General features: G+C 45.3%; 2 long non-coding RNA genes across 16 annotated transcripts in view; one reads left to right on the forward strand and one right to left on the reverse strand.

Annotated features, from left to right (window-relative positions):
* The window catches only part of LOC102151386, a 93,858-nt gene that overhangs the window by 13,753 nt on the left and 55,645 nt on the right, over positions 1 to 24,460 (forward strand). The window lies entirely within an intron of this gene.
* On the reverse strand, positions 20,121 to 21,953 carry LOC111098948. The gene is made up of 2 exons (XR_005370154.1): positions 21,827 to 21,953; positions 20,121 to 20,431 (listed from the first exon to the last, which is right to left on the reverse strand). It is a non-coding gene; the product is annotated as an uncharacterized LOC111098948 (long non-coding RNA).

Consider the following 24,460-nt stretch of genomic DNA (forward strand, 5'->3'; position numbering starts at 1 on the left):
AGCAACCTAACTGAAGTGAGATGCATCTGTGCGTGTAAGTCACGAATTCCTTTTCCTTTGCCTCTCCTGGCTGGAGGGAAGGGGAGGAATAAATTGCTTATAGTCTAGATATGTTGACATCTCAGAAACTAGAGAAGACCAACTACAGTGTTAGAATAAAAAGAAAAACCAAAAAAGAATTGGGGCCACTTTATATAAATAAAAGAAGATTCTGGTTTGCAGTTAAGGTTATTAGTTGATTCATTCATACAAGCAATATTTACCTGGGTACCTATTCTGTACCAGGAACTAGGGATATGGAGGTGAATATGAAAGTTAGATTCCAGGTCTCGTGGAGGCTACATTTTGGTCAGGGAGGTTTTTAAGCAGGGAGTGGGGTGATTTGATGTGGTTTCTGCTAGCTAATGGCCCTGGCTGCCCTGTGAAAAATGCACTGGAGGGAACCCAAGTGGAAGCAAGAAGACTAGTTAGAGGACTCTTGTAGTCGTCCAGGTGGGAGATAACAGAACAGTGGTTTAGAACTGGTTGTGACAGTGACAAAGGCAAGAAATGACACATTTAGAATGTTTTGGAAGTTGAGTGGAAAGGACTAGCTGATATGGTATGGGGGTTGAAGAGAGGAATAGACTTTCCCCCCCTCAAATATATGGTTGTGTCATATGGCAGGTGGGGAAACTGAGGGGGATCTGGGAGTTCCATTTTAGATATGTTGGCTGTGAGATGCATCCAAATTGACAGGTTGCTAGCTACCTCAGTTCCAGAGGAGGATGGGGAGACCAATCCTTGATAAGGTCTGGCTCCAGTGAGGAGGGAGGCAGAGTTTTCAAAGCTATGGGGAGCACTAGAAAATGATTTGCATGACAACTTAGAATAAGAAAACTGTCTTGGCCAGCTGATACATTGGGCAGCACCTGAAAAAAGGAATTCAATAAAGATGAATGAAAGGTGAACGAACCCAAGGACAGAAGGGAGCTTGGAGGGAAGGAGGAAGACAGAGATATTTTGCATCCTAAGAGCAGGGTTTAGGGAAGAGTAGACCCCATTGAAGCCAAATGGAAGAGTATGACAATGCATGTGTGTCCTGCCCCTGCTTCTGTAGTGGGAAGAGTCTTGATTTAAGGGTCAGACAGATCTGCGTTCTAATCCAGATACTATCCCCTGCAAGCTGTGTGTTCAGGCCACTTGCTGGACCTCTCTGCACACATACTTTGAAAAATTTCTGTCTCCCCAAAACATTGAAGTCATTAGGTAAAAAGTAATTTGTTTCCCCTTTCTAGTGTTGAGCAAAGAAATATCAAGCTGCAGCTTGAAATGTCAGGTCAACTTGAGAGAGTGTGACCACATGAATTGAAATAATTGCAGCCAAAAGCAAAGGCAGTTTTCTTTAGGCAGAGGTCTTATCTTGCATGAATGGGTCATTTAAGCTGTGATTTTTAAAACCTTGAGACAGGCTTTTGTACCCTCCAGGCTGTTGTCTGGGATGCTGGGAGAGGGACCAAGGGGCCATTTTCCAAGAGTATCCCAGGTGATAAGCTCAGGAATGTCCAATAACCTTGACTACTTCTGTGATTGAGAAGAGATCAAAGGAAACGGAGGTACATTCCCAAGAATTAAAAGACCTTCAGAGCAAAAGGAACAAAAGCAAAAATAAAAATAAACAAGTGGGACTATACCAAACTAAAAAGCTTCTGCACATTGAAGGAGACCATCAGCAAAATGAAAGAACGACCTACACAATGGGAGAAAATATTTGCAAATCCTATATCTGATAAGAGGTTAATATAAAAATATATAAAGAACTCATAACTCAAAAACAAAAAACCAGTCTGATTAAAAAATAGGCAGAGAAACAGAATGGACATTTTTCCAAAGAAGACATACAAATGGCCATTGGGTACCTGGAAAGGTGCTCAACACCATGTATCATCAGAGAAATGCAAATCAAAACTACAATGAGATACCACCTCCCACCTGTCAGAATGGCTATCATCAAAAAGACAAGAGGTAACGAGTGTTGGTGAGGATGTGGGGCAAAGGGAACCTTCATGCACTGTTGGTGGGAATGTAAATGGGTGTGGCCACTGTGAAAAACAGTATGGGGGTTCCCCAAAGAAATTAAAAATAGAACTACCACATGATCTAGAAATCCTACTTCTGGATATATATCCAAAGGACCCCAAGGAGATATCTGTACCCATACTCACTACACTTTATTCAGAACAGCCAAAATATGGAAACAACCCAAGTGTACATCAACAGATGAATGGATAAAGAAGATGTGGTATATATACACAAAGGAATATTATTCAGCCATGAGAAAGGAGGAAATCTTGCCACTCGAACATTGAGGAAACTTATGCTAAGTGAAAATAAGCCTGACAGAGAAAGACAAATACTGTATGATGTCACTGACATGTGGAATCTAAAACAAAAAAGAAAAAAGTTGAATTCACAAAAACAGTATAAAAGTGGTTGCCAGGGCCTAGGAGATGGGGGAAATTGGTAAAAGAGTACAAACTTTCAGCTATAAGATGAATAAGCTCTGAGGATCTAATGTAAAGCATGGTGACTAGAGTCGATAACACAGTATGTGTAATTGAAATTTGCTAAGGGAGCAGAACTTAAACGTTCTCACTTTAAAAAAAAAAAAGATAAATCTGTGAGGCAGTGGATGTGTTAATTAACTAGATGGGGGATTCCTTTCACGATGCATATGTGTATCAAGTCACCATGATATGCACTTTAAATATCTTGGAATTTTATGTCAATTACACATTAATAAAGCTGAAATTTAAGAAAGACTTTAATATTTTAGGAAAAAGTATGCAGTGCTTCCTCTGTCTACATTCTAGGAGTGTCTTGCAAAGGGTATTGATATATCCTTCATCTTTTGTCAATTTTTACATCCGATGAGGAACGAGAAGAGACTTTTCATTGTGGGAATGCTGTGGGATTATGTCTGAGGGAAATCATGTCATCTCATCTTAATTCTAAATCTAGTTGTTTGGTTCACATGATGCCAATGAATTCTTGATACTTTTTCATCACTGGGTTTTCTGGTTTAATGGCTTGTGCATAGACACTGGCCATGAGGAGATGGCCCTGTTTTCCTAAATGTATATTATAAACCAGAACTTCTCAAACTAAACCGTGTACACAAACCACTTGGGCATCTTCTCAAAGTGCAGACTGGTTCAGCAGGTCTAGGTGGGGTCTGAGGTTTTGCATTTCTGATTAGCTCCCGGGATGCCTGAACTTGCTGGTGTGGGGATCACATTCACACCTGAGTAGCAAAGTTGTAGCATCCTGGTCTGTTAGTGGAGCCCAAGGGAGGAGAGGTTTATGACAAAAAGGTTTGGGGAAAATTGTATATTTTATCTCACCACGTAGATTTAAATTTTTTTTTTCTTAATTTTTATTTATTTATGATAGTCACACAGAGAGAGAGAGAGAGAGGCAGAGGCATAGGCAGAGGGAGAAGCAGGCTCCATGCACCGGGAACCCGATGTGGGATTCGATCCCAGGTCTCCGGGATCGCGCCCTGGGCCAGAGGCAGGCGCCAAACCGCTGCGCCACCCAGGGATCCCTCACCACGTAGATTTAAAATGCACCGTATTCACATCTTCTTAAAGTCTCTGAGAAGTTCTGCAGTTAAAAAGAAACTCTTTGTTTTACTCAATGTCAAACTCATTTAATCATGAAACCCCTTTTCAAGGAAAGCCATCAACATTCAGTAGAATTAGTGTTCTTCGTATCAAATTTTGGAGAACAATTTGAGGCACCAAGGATAATCATGTTGATTGCAAACAGTTGCTAGGCAGTCCCCTGGGAGAATGCCACAGTGTGTGATTATTAAGAACATGGGCTCTGAAGTTGAGTCAAAGCCTGTGGTTGAATCTTGGCTCTTCACTTAGAGCTGTGTGACTGTGGGTCAGTCCACTGCTCTGAACCTCAGTTTCCTAATGTATAAGTGGGGATAATAAAAGATCCCGAAAATGGAAGCTGATATCATAGTTGCCTGGGTTGGCGAAACATGATGCTGATCATCTTGGTTAGAGTGAAAAGGGCTCAGGTGAAGGAAACCCAGGGAAAACAGTAATATAGGAAAGGTTGGGAGTTTGAGCCCAAAGGGCCCCAGAGACTGTCTGATGCTGCACCCTCCGTTTATGGGTGGGCGACCTGGTCACACAGTGGAAGGAATTCACCCAGGTCAGACGTGAAGAGCAGACCAGAACCCAGAACTCTGGCCTGACCCTGCTGCACTCTCCAGCCCACTGTGCCAAGCATCATTCAAATCACCCATGTAACACCTTCAGGTTTCCTTGTGACGAACCACCTTTGTTCCGACATAGTGTTTGAAACTGTGGCACAGAGAGGGGATAAGAAAGATTTTGCAGGGCACCTTTCCCTTTGGGGGCCCAGGCGAGAGACCTCCACTGTTGCCGGTTAGAACCCTCAGTTTACCAGGGTGCTCATGGAAGTGGTGGTGACCTTCCCAGAGAAGCAATACCCAGGTGGTGGGGGTGGGGATGTCTATAGGACATGGTGCAGCCTGAGAGGGACCCTGAGGCCAATTTTGTAGAGGTCAGGCCAGTCCCCCAGGCCACCCTATGGCTGTGGGTCCCAGGGTGTGTTGCTTACTCGATCTGCCCACAGGCCAAAGGGACAAGAAGTAAACACACTACTTTACAGTTCCTGAAGGCCTGTCTGTTTGATTTCTACTTTGAATCTCAAAACATCCCTGGAAAGTGCCTCGGTTTGCATGAACCGAGGCTCCCTCATTCAGGAAGAAGGAGACAACGTGCTGCCCATGGTGGGGGAGGTACTTGATGCCCAGGTCCTCGGGTACCTCTGTCTTCAGCCCCAGCTCTTGTCTTCACAAAGCCCTCCCTAAACAACCCGAATGGGTGCATCTGGCCTGACAGCTGAGGGCTGTTACCTAACCGGTTTCCTGAAAACTCTTTCTTCCTTACCTCTCTCACTTCAGGTGTGGAGGCTGTGCAGAGCCCCAGAGCGTGAGTGAGCCACTAGGTTGGTGGACAAAAGGATAGACTGATGCAGGAAACAAAGGCAAAAGAAAAATTCAATTTCCTTACTACCCATATAGTCCACTGACAAGTCCTTGAAACAGGCAGAGTGACATTCCTCTAGAAACTCCTCTCCCTCCATATTAATACTTTGCTAAGGGCACAAGGCAATTTTAGCCCGACCCCCAGGATCCTGTAAGTCTATTTATCATGAAAGTTCCTTTGGAAACTTCCTTTATCTCTACCCTCCAAGATACATACTGGCAATCATTCCCCAAGCATACGACCCACCGGAAATACATCTAAAGGGTCTCAGGACAAGGTTTTATTAGACAGTAATAAATGACCCTTTACCAACAATAGCCAGCCCCCTCAAGGTCCTGAAAACTTGCTTCCAAATTCCTTAGAGACTTAGGCTATCCCTAACCCCTTCCCAACTTGAAAGTATAATATAATGGGCCACTCCTCATGACCCTGGTGCAGCTCTTTCTGCCCACAGGTCGTGTCCCTGTGCTTTGATAAAATCACTTTTTTTGCACCAAAGATGTCTCAAGAATTCTTTCTTGGCTGTGGCTTTGAACCTTCATGTCTTTCCTACTCACAGACCATCCAGGGCAAAATCTCACCCAACATCCTGATCATATAATGCTGACTAATGTTAGAGAGGAGCTTATAAAGTTCGTTCACGTCCATTTTCTTATTTCTTCCATCTGCTAGCCTCAAGAGTGGACAGGGCAGGGTTTGCAATTCCCCTTTTTACAGATGAAGGAACTCAGGCTTAGAGCCGGCATGATGGGTCCACGGCAAGACCGCAGGGCAACCAGGACAGAACCAAGGCTCTGGGCTGGTCCAGGCCACCCCAGGAACTGGATCAGGGGCCACCCCTTGCCTGACGGAGCTCCTCTGCTGCTGCCACATCCAGGAAAATCCGTGTCCCCTAAAGAGCTGTGAGCACCATTCTTCCCAGAACTGCCCCTTGCCCTGTGCCAAAGGAGAGAAAGAGTGGGTTTTTAAGAATCCTCTTGCAATAGCCCAACACTCAGCCTGGCCTGCAGTCAGCCCAAATGCATGTTTGTGCAAGTAGGGGTGGGCAGGCGAGGGCAGAAAGAACCCCGGGCTCTGTGCCCAGTGCCTGAGATTTCCCAGGAGGGAAGCCGGCGTCCAGGCAGAAAGCCAGAAGTGTCCCTCATCACTCCCGAAAATGGGTCCTGGAGGAGCCGTCCATCCCTCGTCCCTGCTGCTGATGCATAGCGCGGGGGGACGAGAAGGGGCCAGCCTTGCCCCCCCGAGGGCTCCCACCGAATCCGGGAGGAAGCCGCGTATTTGTCTTATTTCCTGTGCACCATTTTGACTTATTTTCCCGGTCCAAAGAAAGAGCTGCCATGTAAACTAAGGCTCCGTTCTAGGGGGCCTGTTGGCTCCTTGGAGTCTGTAATTGGGACATTGAAAGGATACAAAAAAAAAAAAAAAAAAAAGCCCACAGAGGAGTGGATGATCTTTTATACTTAAAGTTCCCCCCTCTATAAAAGCGACATATTACAAACCTCTTTCTCCTCTCGAACATTTCTTGCTAAGTGCATTCTGATGCCACATTGAAACGCAAAATAGCTGGAATCAAGCAGGCACCGAAGGCTATTTATATGCTAATCTCTATTTCCCAAGCTGAGGCAGGAACCTGCAACTGGGTGCTGCTTCTAATGATGGCTCGGCTTTAACCTCTCTGGAAGAAAGAAAAGTATTTTCCTTAAGAAAACAACTCAGTTTCTTTAAGATGAAATGTAATTATCTATTATCAGATGTCCCTTAAAATGCAAGGCCTATTAAAGCTGCTAAAAATATTGAAGCCCTAATTTCACCATAATAGCATTTTAATTTCAGCAAATCACGGCTCTATTGTTACAGGACATTTTGCGGTAGGAATGTGGTAAGAGGTCCATCTTAGCTTTCTTCTTAACATTTTCCTTTCTTTGAGAAGTACAATTAAATCATTGCAATCATCTAACCTTGCTCGACACAAAATTTTACTTATCAAGCGCGAAAACAATGGTCATTAGCATTTAAAAGAATTTGTTTTAAAAGTAGCTAAAGTTTAATTGCTTTAAATATTCTTGTTAGAATGTGCAGCCGCTGTTGGTTCAACGTTCATATTAAAGAGAGACGGTGTTTAATTGATCGCTGAATTTCATTGAAAAATATTTACTTTCTTCCTGGGCAAAGTACGAAAGAGACGTTTTGATGGACCCTGGAGGAGGAATGGTTTGGGGGAAGACGGCGGAGTGTGGGGAGTAGCTGGCAGAGTGACCAGCTGGGTGCTCACCTGTGCATTGCCTGCATTTTCGGGAGCCCTTCCTCTGTAAGTCTCTAAAGCGAACCCCCTCCTCCCTCCCCGCCCTGTCGTCTTAATAGACCGCAACGGGAAGCATCTCTTCTCCAATGCAAAATCCTTGAACTTGTATTCTTGTTTATCGGAGACCCTGGGGCTAATCTCGACATCTAAAGAGGGGGAACTCCATGCTGGGGTATCCAACCTCTCCCCTCTGAGCGTTTTGAAACTGGGGCCCAGAGCAGAGCTGGTGCGCAGCAGAGAGGGGGCCACTCTGTGCCGGGTCTTCTGCCCACACCTGTTGGGGAGAGCAGACTCTTCCACAAATCCAGCTCAATCTCCATCTCCTTTTTTATTTAAGAGACTTTAGGCGTCTTAGTGGTGCTGTCCCCACTGAGTCTCACCAATTTTACAGGATTTCTGAGTTCCTGGGGGAGGCTCTGGCTGGTGGGAAGAGCCCTGAGGAACAGGGCCAGAAGACAATCAGCTCAATAGGCTACTGACTGAAGTTGGCAAAGAAGATGTCGTTGGGACCCTCGGAATTAGTGTTTATTGAGCACGTTACTGTGCACCCGGCACTGAGTTACTGAGTGCTGAGATCTTCATTTGCATCATTTCCCTTAATCTTTGCAATAACCCTCTGATGGACAATATTATTCCCGTTTTCCATGTGTGGCAACTGAGGCTCGAGGAGGCTAATTTGTGCAAGCAGCCAGTGGGAGGCAGAACCTCAAACCATCCGAGATCCATCTTCTAACAACTTCCGTGCTAAGTAGCTTTCTTCTATTAGTTTCTGTCCTTAGCCATGACCATAACTTGGGCCTCCCGCTGGGACCCAGGTCACACTAAAAGCCAGTTGCTTCACTCCATTCTACTTCCTTTCTGCCCCCTTTGCCTTGGGACCCTCTGGGCCCATGTATACATGGAATTTAAAAAGTCTCCATTTTTTCCCCCTTGAGTCTCAGTTTGCTACCTGGAAAATGAGGAACTTGGCTCACCCAGTCTTCAGGAGCTCTGCTGGGTCCAAGTTTCTATGGACTCAGTTCTGGCCTGGGAGGGTACTGAGTACCTAATCTGTGCCAGGCCTGGGGTGTTCAGAGAAGGGTAACATGGATCCCTGCCTTCTAGATGAATGCTCTCAACAGCCAGCTCACTGCAGCTGACCATCTTCCTTCTAATGTCATAGGGCTGAACAATGGCAGCTGTACCCAGCACAGTACTGGTTGGATCCTTCAGGGTCCCAGGGCAATCTGAGATTTTGCTTGGTGTTCCCTTTCATTTGCTGGACCAATGCTCCTTCTCTTTCAACATCCAGCTCAAGAGTTACATCTCCTGGGGAGACTTTCCAGCCTCTTTTCAAACTTGGATTCCCATGACTCTTCCAGCATTTCTGTTGTGTAGCATCTCCTCTTACAATAGAAAAGTGAGGATGTAGCCCAGGTTAAATGTCTGGTTCTACTGTGTGCCAACGGATACTCTCAGGTAAGTCCCTTATCCTCACTGAAGCTGTTTCCTTGTCTCTACAGTGGGGTAATAATAGTGTCCACTTCCCCCTTTTGTTGTAAGTGCCTAGTGAGATTTGTATAAAGCTCCTAGAACAGTGTCTGGCACATGCAAGCACTTAATGAGCATTATTTACTATTAACATAATAAAGGTACTTACTCCTAGGTGTGTGCTACTGCCGGGCCATGTGCTCTGCCAAGATTGTTACTTTTATGTCTCTGTGGCTAACACAGAGACTGCTGCCTATGGGCAAGCATCAGAAAATGGGCAAGAGCAAGGGGTCCAATTTATGTCATGGCACTTACCAGCTCTGTGACCTTGGATAAGTTCCATGACTTCTCTGACCTCCAGTTTCTTCATTTTATTTATTTATTTATTTATTTATTTATTTATTTATTTATTTATTTATTTATTTATTTATTTTCTTCATTTTAAATGGAGATACCTACCATGCCTTCTTTGTGAGATCATCTAGAGGGTTACCTGAGGCCACGTTGGGGAAGTTCAGTCCTTGTTCAGGGACAGTTGTAAGAGCCCAACCCATGGTACCCATTAGGTGACCAGGTGCTCATTAATCACTGACATCTGTATTCCCCTTTCACAGTCTTATCTCATTTAATCACAACAGTTCTGGGAAGGACCTTTATTATAAACTCTGGTTCATCAAGATCCTACAGCTGGTAAGAGGCAGGTCCTCTGACCTCACATCCCCTCACCCCCCCATTAACCACCCCCTGACATCCTGTATGATGAAGTCAGGTGGACACAACAATGATTCTCAAACAGGCCAAATCATCTTCCATTAAAGTTAAATGGGATTTAGGGAAAAAAAGTTAGGTGGCATTTGGACTCCTTAGGAATCCTGGCTAAATCGATTTCATAATGGCGGGTCCTGAAATGACACCTCCAACAAGAAGCTGCACTTGGCTTTTTATACTCTTCGGAAGCTGTTATAAATATTATATTTGAAATAGCAGATTTCAAGTTGAAGTCCCCTTTGTCCACTCTGGAATTCAGATTTATTTCTAAGAGACCAGTGCAATTTTCTTATCTTTTTTACAAATTACTATAGTCTGGGTTAATCTCATGCAGCAATAAAGCTGTTTGCCCAGGAAGCTGCCTGTGGTGTCAGAGCTGATGAATGGCTCGGTCCAGAACATTGAAAAAACTTGGTTCTCCTGCGGCAAACTACTGATGTGTTCAGCTGCTCAGATGTTAGTGGGCAGACACTCTCACCTCGATCAGGGCATCGGACCCTTTGAACCTAAGAGGTCTGAGGTGCTCCAAGCTGCCTCTCTCCTTCATAAAGAAGGTATTCCTGTCTGAAGCTTTCTGATAGTGGCTGTGAATCAAGTGATGACAGTCAAAGCCAGAACAGGGAGTGGGTACAGGCAGGGTGGTCTCAAGGGACAAGAGAGTGAGCGAGCTGGTCTCAGAAGCAGACAAGAGTGGAGTATAGGGGAAGGAGCAGAAAGCATGTGTTTCATTCATTCAACAATTGCTATAGTTTTAAAAACCTAACACACACCATTGATTAGAAAGTGCACTATTGACTTAATAAGAACCCTTTTTGGAGACATGAGGGGAATAAATACAACCACTTTCAATGTATGTATTGATTTTAAGACCCAGTGTTGAAGGCATTCTAGAGGGATTGAGATCTGAAGGATAGTAAAAAACGACTGTTGTTTGTGTGCATGTGTGCTCAGGTGAATGTGTGCATGGATGTGTGTGTGTGTGGCTTTTCTGAGCAGTGGGAGACCCTTGGGAGAAAGTGTTCAGGCAGAGATAGTAGAAGCCCGAAGCTCTTGAGACAAGGAGGCTTGCTGAGGAAGCTGAAAGAAGGTCAGTGTGACTCTGGAAGAGGAGGTTGGTGGAAGGTGAAGCTGGGGATCATCTGGGACATCTCATGAATACAGGTGAGCTGAAGAGTTTAGATGTTCTTCTGAGGGCAATGGAGAGGCACTGAAGAGGTTAGGATTGATACATTCTATATGTGGGGTCCAGGGGAGGCAAAGAGCCACAACCTGGAAGACAGCTGAGTCATGGGAAAGCTGGCACTAGAGAGGATGCGCACACCAGGGGGATGTTCCCCCCCACCACTTCTGGGATGAGCACTGGCTTTGCGGGCCTCAGTCAGTGCCTCAATCAGAGCACTTAACTTATGACTTTAGAATTGAGAAGAGAGCAGATTTGTCTCAGTTCTGTAAGAATGAACCTCTTCTAAGTGCTTATCCTTCTAGGCTGGCAAGGTCAAGTCTTCAGCTGGGTTTCTGTTCCTACCCTTCCTGCCACTGCTGAGTAGTACCAATGTCGGGGGTGGGGGTGGTCCTCACCCAGTCCCTTCCAGTCCTCAGTCCCCTTTGGTCACTGTGGATTAGCTTCCCATTCAAGCCTGCTGGGTGTTTAGATGATGGGGCGCTCCTCAGCCCTTCTGCTACACTTGGTCACAGGGGTATTTTCATGTGGGTCCAAAGGCCACAGATCTTAGAGTTCAACTACTTCACTTCTTTCTACTCCATCACATCTTCTCGTCACAGCAACTCTCCAGCTTGGGGGTCATGTACCCATTGGTCTGTGTTCCACTTGGAAGCCTCTGAGAAACCTATCCTTTTCTCTTCTTCCTCCCCCCTAATGGTTTCCTTATATTGTAAGCATTCCCCTCTGCCCTTTCCCAGCCTGAGATAATTCAGATAAACTCAGGAGCAGGTTGTCTTTCCCTACCTAGGAATTTCAGCTTTTGTCCCTTTAATACCAAAGCTCTGCAGGTAAGGGTGAGGGAACACAGAACCCTAGCACTCTCCCCAACCCACCCTTTTTTTTTTTTTTTTTTTTTAAACTTTAGAAACTGTTAGAGTCATGGTTTAGCTGGTAATGGGCTGAGCAAGGAAGAGATGGCCCATCTATTCATCCATCCATCCATCCATCCATCCATCCATGCATCTATCCATCTACTGCTTTCGAGCAGGAGTAAAAAGGTTTTAAGGATGCCATTTCTTTGATAACTGCCCACTTCTGAGGATGGGCTACCACAGCCTTGTTTCTCTGCTAGGCTCTGTCCATTGTCCACAATGTCTGAGACCAATACTGTATAATATTGGAAGCCTGGGTTCTGGAGTCAGACTCCCTGGGTTCATGTCCTGGCTGCATCACTTGCCAGTTATGTGACTTTGGTCATGCAAATCAGATTTTTGTTATGGTACTTATCTCATGCATAGAAGGAGAGGCCAGGATCCCTGGGTGGTGCAGTGGTTTGGCGCCTGCCTTTGGCCCAGGGCGCGATCATGGAGACCCGGGATCGAATCCCACGTCGGGCTCCCGGTGCATGGAGCCTGCTTCTCTCTCTGCCTGTATCTCAGCTTCTCTCTCTCTCTCTGTGTGACTATCATAAAATAAAAAATAATAATAATAAAAAAAAAAGAAGGAGAGGCCTACTGTTAGAAGGCCTACTGTTAGAAGGAGGCTAACAGTAGCACTTATTTCAAAGGCTTGTAAGGATTAAGTGAGTTAATACATATAAGGCTTTAGAGCAGTACCTGGTACTTAAATGTTAGATATTGTGAGTACTCTTAGATCAGGGGTGGACATCTGACACAAGCTGGGTCAATCTGATTCTCTCTGCTCTTCTTGAAGTTTGGAATCAGGACTGGAATGTGTCTGGGTCACTCAAACCTGATGTCTTGAACTGAGATGAAGTGAGGCTGTCCTGGGCGTTGAATAAGGAGAAGCTGGTCTACAGAGAAGAAAAGAGAAAATGGGTGTCTGGAGAGGAGATAAGAGTCTGTGTCTCCGAGGAAGGGGGAGGGAGGAGGAGGGAAAATGAGAGGGAGGAAGACAGGTAAGGAGGAAGAGGAGGAAGGGCAGAGGGAAGAGGAGAGAGGTTTAAAGATGCTTAAGTGCTTGGGTTCCTAGTCCCAGACTTGCTCCTGATGGTCCGTGTTCTTTTGTGTTCAGGTCAATCTCCATTTGTTTAATTGCTTTTTGTTTCTATTACTTTGGAGTGGGTGTCTGAACGGGAATGACAAGCAGATCACATCCCTGCCCTTGAGGAATTCGCCATTGCTATAGGCTGAGTGTTTGTATCTCCCCAAAGTCATATGTTGAGACCTAATCCCCAATGTGATGGTATTAGGAGGTGGGGTCTTTGGGAGGGGGTTGGATCCCAAGGTGGAGCCCTCATGCACGAGGTTAGTGCCCTTATGAAAGAGGCTCCAGAGAGCTTCCTTGTCCCTTCCGCCAGTCCTCTATGTGAAGACACAGCCAGAAGATGGTCATCTAGCTAGGAATGTACTGATGCCTTGATCTTGGCTTTTCCCAGCCTTCAGAACTGTGAGAAAGTTTGTTGCCTCAACCACACAATCTATGGTATTTTTGTTACAGCAACCCGAACAGAGTAGGTGAGGACAGGAGATACAACGTGGTTGTAGCAAACTAGAAAATGAGTATGGATAGGATGAAGAGGGGATGTGCTAGCACTGCTTGAAAGCAAGCAGGATGGCAGAGGGCTTGATGGAGAAGATAACAGTGGCATTAGGTCTTGGGAAATGGATTTTCCCACAACTTCCTTTGTGGAGCTGAGCTGTGTCTACTGCTTCCAGCCATAATTGCCCCCTGGGACTATGGACAGAAGACACAGCTACACCATGAGAAAAAGACCCTCACAGTAAAGTTCCCTTCCCAGTGTGTCAGGGCTTTCTAACCTGACAAGCTACGGCTCAGTGCTCTGGGATTCCGGACAGGATGGGCTTATTTATTAGTGTCCTTTGATTTCAGGGAATGTTAAGAGGCAGCTCTAAGAGAGGAGATTTATAATTTAAGCATACCCTTTCTCCACACCAGCCATATTGGGTATTAACCTCACCGAAAAGGCTGAGGTAGCTGACAGGTTGTTCCATGAGGCAGGCTCTTCCTGGAATCAGATCAGCTGCCTTGTGGGGGCCAGATCCACAGCCCATGGACCCAGTGGGACTAGTTGCTGTTCCCCATATCCACTCTGGGTGAAATTTCCTCACTTGCAGGCCTTTCTTTGTGCTGTTCCCTTACCTGGAGTGTCCCTCCCTGTGTGCTCATGGCCCCCCATGAGAACACTACCCATTCCTCAACGCCCATCTCCCCTTGTGCCTTTTCCATGATGGTCTCTTCGCTCACCATCTTCCCAGATGAGATACGGCTCTCCCCTGCACTCCCTCATTTTGTAGCCCCGATGCAGCATCGTTGGAGCATACTCTGGGTGTGGGTATGATACCACACACTTGTTTTCTCCTTTAACTCCCATCAGAGTGGGACCGCTTCAAGGACGAGACCTATGGTTTATTCATTCTTACATTTCCAGACCCTCCATAAATGTTTATTGACTGCATAATCAGACTTTTTAGTGCTTTAAAGTTATTGATAAACTACAACCCAAAACCTGTGCTGCTAATCATATGCCGGGAATAGGACTAAGATCAATCATTTCATGTCGTCCTGATGCCAACCCTGTTGGTAGGTGGCACCATCATCACCACTTTGCAGATGAGAAGAGCAGATGGGACTGGAAAGAATTAAGGCAGGGCACACAGCTAGTGAAATGGCAGAATTATTATATTTTCAGTCCTAGACTACTTCCAGCCAAAGCTCTTAACCCTTGAAAATGACAAGATGCAACCACCCTTTTGTAGGACACCTCTTCCCCAAGGCTAATCAAAACAACAAAGAGGTATCATTTTTCTTAACCTGTCCAGTGAGGATAAAAAGGTAACATCACTTTGGACAATGTTGCAGTGGATTCAGTAGTCTCCTATGCTTGTGGCATTAATGCTGAGTCCAAACATGAGTCATGCTCTTTGACCCACTCACACATACTGCATTAATGTGGAAAAGTTCTCTTAAGGGGTGCCTGAGTAGCTCAGTCAGTAGAGCATCCAACTCTTGATCTCAGCTCAAGTCTCGATCTCAGGATCATGAATTCAAGCCCCACTTTTAAAAAATTATTAAGAAAAAAAGAGAAGTTATCTTAAGGAAATAACCCCAAAGACTGAGGAAGAAAACAATAATAAATAAGAAGCTCTTCATGGCATCATTGCTAAGGATAGTGACATGCTCATCGGTAGAATAGCCAAGTGAATAATGGCACCACTCCATGGAGTACTAGGCAGTCATTAAAATGACAGTTGTGAAGATTGTGTGGGATACCAAAACTGTTTAGGGTGTAGCATGAGGCCCTAAAACATTGGGTACACAGTTGGGGGAGTACCTCAGTTACCACGAGGTAAAACCTAGGGCTGAGGAGAGAGGAAACCTATTGAGAATACTAATGGTGCTTGTGTCAGGGTGAATGAGTTATGGCTTATTTTTGTTTCTTTTGTTTCTTCTATTTTTCACTTTTTCTGTAACATAGTTTATTATTTTTTATGATGAAAATGATGTGTTTTTTTTAAAGCTGATGAATAATTCCATAGCTGAGCTTTATTAGCAGCCCAAAGGTGACCTTGTCTGAGGGAGATGTTCTCTAGGCCTTGGATGGAGGCAGGGAGGGCCGGGCAGCATGTGGCAGTTGCCCTGGGGGTGAGGGGGTGGGTGGACACCTGTGTGTATGTCCTATTGCACTGAAACACTGCCAATGAGGGGACTGACCCCAGGTCCCTGGAGGTGCCTTACACCAGGAGGATTGCTTAGCTTTTTGGGTGAGGCAAGCACCCCAGACATCCCTTTTTCTCTTTGAGATGTACCTACTTGGGCACACTGCTATGCCTCCCCATTTTCTCTAGTGCAGAGCTGAGTAGCAAGCTCAGGGAGGAAAAGGCTGGATACAGCATCTGTATTTTTAATTAAAAGAAAAAACCAACAACAAAAATGAAAGCTGAGAAACTAAGGATGTGATTGATAGTGTGCAACATTTTTATTATCTGCCCAGTTCATTGAAGAGCACCCTGTGGTTTCTGACCACCTACAAGGCAGTTTGGCCCATGTTCTTTCTGACTTTTGGCCACTCTTTGTTCTTCCTCAGTTTGCAGGGCTCTTTGACAAGAACAGAGTGAAGGAAATGGGCTTATAAAAACTGTCTTGGATTCCCACCTGGTGTAGGCTGTTAAAGCTCTCCTCAAGGGAAGAGGGCTGTGGTCCCCTCTGAGAGGAGGTGATGTGGTAGGGAAGAAGGCAAAGCCAGGTATGAGCTCTGTTGTAGCTGCTTACTAATCATGGCTAAATTATTTGGGCAAATTCCTTCATCTCTCTGAACCTCATTTTCCTTATCTGTAAAATGGATGATATGGATGGTACCTGCCTCAGGAGGTTGTTATGAGGTAAAGTGAGTTGAAGTATATGGAGCAGTGCAGACCTGGCCCATTCTTCATGCTTGAGAAGTGCCAGCTCTTATTTTGATTATTACTACTATGTAATGACCATCCCTTCCTTGGTACCCCTGATGAGATATATGGGCTTTTTCTTTTCTTTTTTAAAGATTTACCTTATTTATTTGAGAGAGAGCGAGAGAGAGCGAGAGAGAGCACAAGCAGGGGCAGAGGCAGAAGGAGAAGTAGGCTCCCCCCTGAACAGGAAACCTGACTCGGGGCTCAATCCCAGAACCCTGGGATCATAACCTGAGCTGAAGGCAGACACTTAACTGACTGAGCTATCCTGGTGCCCCACTTTTTTTTTTTAATAAAATATTCTATTTATTTATTTGAGAGAAAGAGCACATGCATGAGTGAGCATGCTGGGGTGGGGGAGTAGCAGAGGGGAAGGAGAGGAACAAGTAGACTGCACTGAGTGTGGAGCCTGACGTGGGACTTGATCTCACAACCCTGTGATCAAGACCTGAGCTGAAACCAAGTGTTGGATGCTTAACTGACTGAGCCACTCAGCTGCCCCAGATATGTAGGCTTTTTCAAACAGAACTTTATTGTAGGAGAAAAAAAGGTGGTGGTAAGCAGGAGATGCAGAATAACTTGCAGACTTCCTGTGCCCTTGAATGTTTCTGAGCCTCAGACTCTGTTCCTTCAGGAATTCTCTTTGCCAAATATCACCAGGTCTTCCTGGGACTTTGGTCCTGTCCTGTCTTAAAGACAGCTTCTTGGTTCCCACCAAGAACCGCTGTTCTCCTGAGCATTTCCTTGTTCCTGCCAAGGATTCAAGACTACAGTGTGTCCTACACGAGGTACTGTGCTGAAGGCTATCCATACAATTTCCAATTTAATTCTCACAACCTTTGAGGTAGTACTGTTATTATCACCCATTTTAGAGCCAAGGAAAAGGAGGCTCAGAAAAGATAAATAATGGCCCAAGGTTACCCTCTGAGTAAGAGGCAGAGGAAGGATTCTAACCTAGGATTCTGACCATGAGCTCTTAACCACTGCATCTATAGATGGTGACATTAGTACTGATGTCCAGGAGGTTGTGCTGTGGATTATTAATGAAGGTGAAAAATGCATTGTAACCTCTAACGTGCTAGGCAAATACGATGGTGTAATAACATACAACATCATATATAGGAGGAAGTACAACACTGTGGTTATAGGCTTGTGTTCAAATTCTAGGCCATTCCTTATTGACCTTTTATCACTTAAGTGACTTTGGACGTATTGTTGAATGTTTTCAAGCTTCAGTTTCTTTCTCTATAAAACTGGGAAACTAGTATGGGATTGTGATGACAAATGTGGTAGTATGGGTGAAGCCTTAAAACAATGTCTGGCACATGATCGACAATAAATAAATAAAACTCTATAATGTGAACTCCACAATGGGAGAGAGTTTTGTTTGTTCATTCTTATGTATCTAGCACCTAGGCCAGTATCTGGCCCACTTGTGCACTCAGCGACTCCTTGGTACACAAACAAATGGTGGTCCTAGTTGTAGCCACAGTGTCTCTGGGGACACTCTGGGTTGGATCCTTATGGAGGGACAGGGCTGGCTCTGTTACTCTGACAGGCAATTTGATGGATGTGCCAGGGTAGCCCATAGACATGATGGCTTGAATGGCCTGATCCAAAGACAATACTTAGGAATAGTCACACGGACACCCCAAGAGCTGCTGCTACCTGAGATTTCATCATTTCCCTGTGAGCTAAGTCCATCTAGGAAGTTCTTTCTGGCCTAATCAGAGTTGCTTGTCAAAATTTATTGTCTAGAGTCAAGGGGAAGACCCTTATCAAATTAGGATTACATAGGGCTGGAGAGACCACTGGGGCTTGGGCCTCTTACCCCACCCCTCCCTAATAAGGAGGCCGCAGTAGTTAGAATTCAATTAAGCCCTGGTGAAGGGAGTCTTCGAGGCAGGGCTGGGGCAGGCCCATGTCTGGGCTGAACAGAACAACCGATTTAAGCTAAATCAACGCCTACTTAAGTGAGCCGTAATAAGCATTCTGGGGGCAACGCCAGCCTGGGGGCGTCATTTATCACCGGGTAATAGAAAACCCTAATGAATAATAACTTGGGCCGAGCAGCCGGAGCGCGCATACATTACGGGGTTCGAGCTGCCGCTGTCCACTGAGCCGGGAGGGTGGGGTCCGGGGCCTGGGTGGCGGGTGTGCATATTGAGTTCTGCCGCCGTGCACGAAGGCCTTTGTTGCGCAGGAAGGCCATTAATCTCGCGCCCGCTTTGCCAGTCTTGCAGTTGGTGTGGGGGACACGGCGGTCCGTTTGCTTGTTGCACCCAGAGGGACCAAGACGCCTGAGGAGAAAACGTGCTCCTGAGAGATGCTGCTGTTGGCTTCTGCTTGGCCAGGACGTGAGAACACAGACCTCACACCAGCTCCCCTCTGATGCCGGGTCCCAGGTCCCATGAACTCAGGCGGCCTTGTCAGGCAACACAGCGTGAGCCCCCGCGGTGTGCACAGTTCCGTGCGGGCAATGATGGGGTTTGGGGCCAAGACCGGGACGTGCATTATAAAGTTTTGCACTGGCAGTGTCTCATTTAACGTAACTAACTGCTTTTGAGATCAATGTTATATACTTGCCCCGTTTTACAGACAAGAAAACTGAGAACAGAAGATTTAAGTGGTGGGTGTTAGGTTTTTTTAGAAACTAAATGGAAATGAGACCGCCAAGGCAAGCGAGGGTCCAAGAACAGATTTTATTGCAGGCACCCTCGGGCGAGGTTCCACGACTCACGGGGGAAAGAGAGTGAGTCCAGGAAGTCGCGCCAAGACAAGGTGGTCGGGGGGTTTACATAACGTTGTAAGGCAGAACGGTTTCCTATTGGTTGGCTCATATGCAAAGGGAGGATTGCAGTTTGACCAGTCAAAGGTGACTTCCTCCTCTGGGGTTTGAAGGGCATTGGGTTCGGTTGGGGAAGTCCAAAGGAGAGGTGTCAGGGTCTGCTCAAGCTGTCGTCCCAAGTGGAGGTGGTGACAGGAACCTCAGCCATTTTGGCGTATCCGCCATCTTGAGGAGTTTCCCTTCCCGCCTGGCCCCAACAGTGGGCACACACAGCTAGGAAGTGGGGGTGGGGGGGTCCTGGAATTTGAATCTAGGCCTTCTGAATCCTTTACCTTTTAGCACTTCCCCTCCCAGGAAAAACAGGCTTATCTAAGACTTCTTTATCTGGTCTGATAGCATTGCCTTCGGGCTCTGGATCCTCTCTGGGTCCTCGAGAGTTAGATATTGCCCCTCCCCTGTTGTGTCCTGGCAGACCACTCCCCTCCTCTTGGAAGTTCTTCTTGTGTCTTCCATAATACACCTGCCCCTTCACCTCGGCCTCCTCAACAGGATAATTATTGTGTCTCACTGCTGTTGTGAGGATAATACATCAATCTGTACTAAGCCAAGATTCTTCTGGTCCTGCCGGCCTGAGGGTAAGAGAAGGCCACTGGAATAATAACACACCAATGTCTTCTTGGCTCAGACTCCACCACAGCTTTGTTCCTAATCTGTCTCCTCACATTCTTTGAGGATTTTGGGGGTACCTCATGTTGCGGACAACTTCTGTTGTTTCCAGGGAGCCTCCGTGACTTCCTCCTGTCCTCTCTGTGAGCCTGTTGAGTGGTGTCCAGTTCAGTGTTGACCTCTTCTCCTGCCTCCAACACTAGTAGAGGTGACTTTTCTTTTGTTCTCTCAAAGTCCTCCTTTCAGACAAGTGGGGAGGTTGCCCTCCTGCACATTCACTAGTCCATTCAACAAACATATATGCACCTTCTGGTGGATGGAAATTCAAAGAGGACTTAGACCATATCCTTCTATACCAGACAGAAGCCTTTCTTAGGGGCTACCACTCCTTGCTCACCTTCATATTTCTTATTGACTCCATATTTCAATTTTAGAGCTGTACAGTCTTATGTTTTTTATTTCCTGAAGAATCTGCTACTGCTGTTTTTTTTTTTTTTTTTTTTTTTTTTAATTGACTGACTCTTGACCATAAACTCAACTTCTCAGGATTTTTGATGAGTTCATTGAAGCCTAGAACAAAGCATCAGTGCCATGAGCTATGCTAGGCTCAGTATCCTCCCTTTTGACCTCAGCCAATGTCCTCAGACCAGGATGGGGCTGGGGCCCAAATTTTCATTGGTACCTTCAACTGGACAGTCAACTTCAGGAGAATACCTCAACAGCATTCCCCATTAAGCATCGTAAGTGAACAGAAAAAAGTCACCTTGCTGTTTTCTGAGAAAAAAATTTTAAATTCATAAATGAAGAATTAATTTCAGGGGTACAACATAGTGATTTGACAGTTTTATACTTTACAAAATGCTCACCACAGTAAGTATGGTCACCATCTGTCACCATGCAAAGTTACTATAATATTACTGACTAAAATCTCTATGCTATACCTCACTCTAATCAACCATAAATTGATAAAACCCAACAATACCAAAGAAAATGAGAAGTGTTCTCTCATGTGACTTGTAATAGCTTTGTTTTGACCTATTTTCTCCTAGCTTGTTTTCTGCTACTGGAGACTCATCATCCTTTTGCCACCTATGTAACAACTCTTCTGAGAGCAAAGCATCTTTATGATGGTATCAGCCCTGTCATGGAAAGCTGAGTGGCCATTGGAGGCAGGCCACTCAGCTTTCCCTTCAAAAAGCCATGTGAATAGAGTTGGCTGATGGGCTCTAGGTGCTGCTCTTTTCGATCTGCGGAGATAGATGTTCAGCTGAGGCCACACTCTCCCAAGGCTGCTCCTGGCCAATGACTGAGCACTGCAGGGATCAGAGCTGCGATATTTGTGTCTCAAAATGCAGGACTCCTCTCATGGCCATCTTTGCTCCAAGCTCCTTAATGGCCTGGCCAAGACATTCTTAGAGCTATACTGCATTTTGTGACTTTTCCTGCCCAATCTTCCTTTTGTCCCCTTCCCCAGTCACAGATGTCAGATCAGTATATTAAAGGTTTTCCTTGCCCACTCCTGGTGCTTCTCCCCTTTATCCTTCACAGGCATTTCCCCACTATAAATACCTGGCACTTCTAATTCTGTCCTAGCATCTGCTTCCTGGAGACCTGGGCTGACACATGGTAAGAGAGAAGCAAAAAATCATACCGACACTCAGGATGACTTTAAAGGACCAGAACAGAGGCTCTCAGGATCACCGGGGTAGCCCTTCAAGTTTCTAACATGGACTCAGCTTTTGACTGGAATGGCAGTGAGTGAGGGACACTAGGACTCTTCCAACCAGACTGCATTTAGGATAAACCTGTTGTGCCAGGGGCAGAACTGAGAGGCCAGAAGGTCTTGCTTTGGTCTGCCTTGTTCAGCTTCCCTTCCTATGCTATTATCACCATGAACTGTGTCAGTCTGTGATATTAAAGTGGTTGCCTGTATGCTGTTTTGGCACCATTGGACCTCAGGAAGGATTCTCAAGAACAATCTGCCAGGTCTATCTTCCAGAAGGCCTTGACCTCTGTTACCTTGAGACCCCTGTTGGTGCTCATATGCTGAGAATATACCACTTCATTCTCCTCACCACCATCCTCAATCTTCAGGAAAATATACAGTTCAGTTTGGAGGGAAGGGCTGGTCAAAGTCTGTTCTAACTTCACGGACAGATTGACAGTCACCTGAATGACAGTTGTGATGGGTGGTCACTGGGTGGGGTGGCCAGCTGGCTGAAATTGGTAAGCAGGTTACGTGGCCTGAGAAGTTGTTAAGGAACCACAGGGATGTCCAGGGTGCAGAGAGATACTGATTCTAGAAGGTAGAAACAGTGGCATTCCATGTTGCTGAACCCAACCAACAGTGACGTCTCTATCCTCATTCCCCCACATCGCAGCAGAATTCCACACAGTTGTCACCCCTCCTGCATGTTAAAAGACAAGCTTGTGTCATATTCCTGAGAGATATTTGTCTGTACTTAACATACCCTCAGTGAAATTTTTGGTTTACTCCTCTCCCCAACTCATTCATCCCACCATCTTTTTTATCTTAGCAATGTGGTTCATTCAGTAGCTCAACATTCATGCAGAGATTAAAAGCAAAAGCTTTGGAGTCCTCTTTTTTCTTCTCCACTAGCACCTAATCCATTAGTAAGTCCTATTGCAGAGCATCACCTCTTACCACTGTCACCGCTACCATTTCAACCTGGATCATGACATCTCTTGTCTGGACTCTTACAGTGGCCTCCTACACGATGTCCCTGCTCTCCTCCTGCAGCCCACCTGACCTTTTTAGAATTTCAGTCAGATCATTTCACTTCCCTCTTAATCCAAACCCTCTTACCATATTGAAAATGAAACCCATCATGAAAATGAAAGGTAGAGCATAGGGGATATAGTCAATTGTATCATAAGGCAAAATAATAAAATAAAATAAATAAAATAAAATCCAGATCTCCTAATCTCATAGTGTGTCTTCCCCCCACCCCCCATCTACCTATTCCACTCAGGCCCACTCCTTTCTGAATCCTGAACACAATGAAGATTTTAAGATATTTTTTTTCCTACTCAGGGCCTTTGCACATGCTGTTCTCACCACTTCTTATGCTCACCTACCTAATCTTTGCCGTTGAGTTGCTCTTTATATCACTCCAGTCTGACGTAAATTATCATATAAAGAAGCTCCTCATCCCTGTCACTTTCTTATTCCACTGTCCCTTTATTAAAAATTAATAACCTGCATTGTTAATTGCAAAAATGGCCACAATTTACCATCCGTCTGTCTACTGATGCCTCTTTGCGATGTGACTTTGCAACATGTCTCATAGACAGGTAGAATTGATTTTCCCATTCCTTGAATCTGGGCTGGAGTTATGGCTTACTTTGGCTAATAGAATGTTTTAGAAATATATGTGTGCCAGCTCTAAGCCTTGCAGTCTTCCACTGTTCCTCTTGGATCCCAGCAACTGCCATGTGAAGAAGCTTGAACTAGGTTGGTGGAGGATAAGAGACACATGGAGGTAAACCAAGGCACTCTAGCCCAATAGTCAGCCTTCCCTGGAAACAGAGCCATCTGGCTGACCTGAAGCCAATTTGCAAGTGTATGAAGGATCCCAGACAAGACCAGTAGGACTGTTGAGGACAAGAATAAATGGTCCTTTAAAAAAAAATCATAAAATATTAGTATGGTTGGTTATGTAGCAAAAACTAACAGATCTAACTCATGCCATTATTTGAAATTATCTTACATAGTATGCTCATTTCTATATTGTGTCTCCTCCACTAAAATACAAATTCCTTGAGGGTTGGGAGGTTTGCTCATCACTGTATTGATTATAGCTGTAGCATTGGATCAAAATGACAGTGTGACAATATGGTACTTTAAGAAAGGCCAAGATATTGGCATTTCATTAAAAAAGGCGGGATGTGGCCACCAAAAATCTTCATCGCTTTGTTTTAAGTTCTTCCTGGGGAAAGCCATGCTAAGACTGAGGCAATTTTGTTCTTCCAGGAGAGTGATGGTCAAGATAAAGTACCTAGGGGAGGAGGCATCAGGCACCAACAAGGGATCCAGCCCTTTTCTGGGAGGGGAGAAGAGTAAACCTAGCACTAGGGGAAGGAAGCTTGAAGGGTCTGGGGACTTCATTCTTTCCTTGTCCCTTCCCTACCCCTTAATCCTGCTGCCATATCCTCCACTTGTTTGCCTTAATGTGTCCCCTCATTCATGTTCTAAGGAGACTCCATTGGGCCCTCATAAGAACAGCAGAACGCATACTGGCTTTGGGAGCAGTATAAATTACTAATAGCACTCAACCCTGAAGGGAAAAACAAATAATGGCCAACTACCCAGTGATCCAGGTCATGGGATTTTCACAATAGCTTGGAGAAATATAGACAGATGGATTTCTAAGTGATTGCTCCTTGGGCTGGTTAGAAATTTTGCTGTAGCACAAAAATTTCTGTGTATCCCTCCAGATATAAGTAATTCTGACCTCAGATTTTGAAAGATACTGAAATAATAGTATTGTACCAACAAAAATATTAATATTTTGATACTTAAAGCAAGTATATAATACTGAAATGTCCAAGCACCTACAACCTAACTGTGATGGCCATCACATTCCCAGCACCTAGCACAGTGCCAAGCAGGTTCTTGGTCTGTGCATGAATGGATGAGCAAATGCTCACCAGGGTTTGGCTGTGGGAAGGGGCTGGGTGGAGGTCTAGCACCAGGGTAAGCAGCTGCCCTCAAACGTACATACATACCCCTTGCATATACACACATGCCACCTCCCCAGACAATAGCGGCTCCACTGGGCA

The sequence above is a fragment of the Canis lupus genome, chromosome 15 (genome assembly GCF_011100685.1).
Source record: "Canis lupus familiaris isolate Mischka breed German Shepherd chromosome 15, alternate assembly UU_Cfam_GSD_1.0, whole genome shotgun sequence".
NCBI classification, from domain to species: Eukaryota; Metazoa; Chordata; class Mammalia; order Carnivora; family Canidae; genus Canis; species Canis lupus.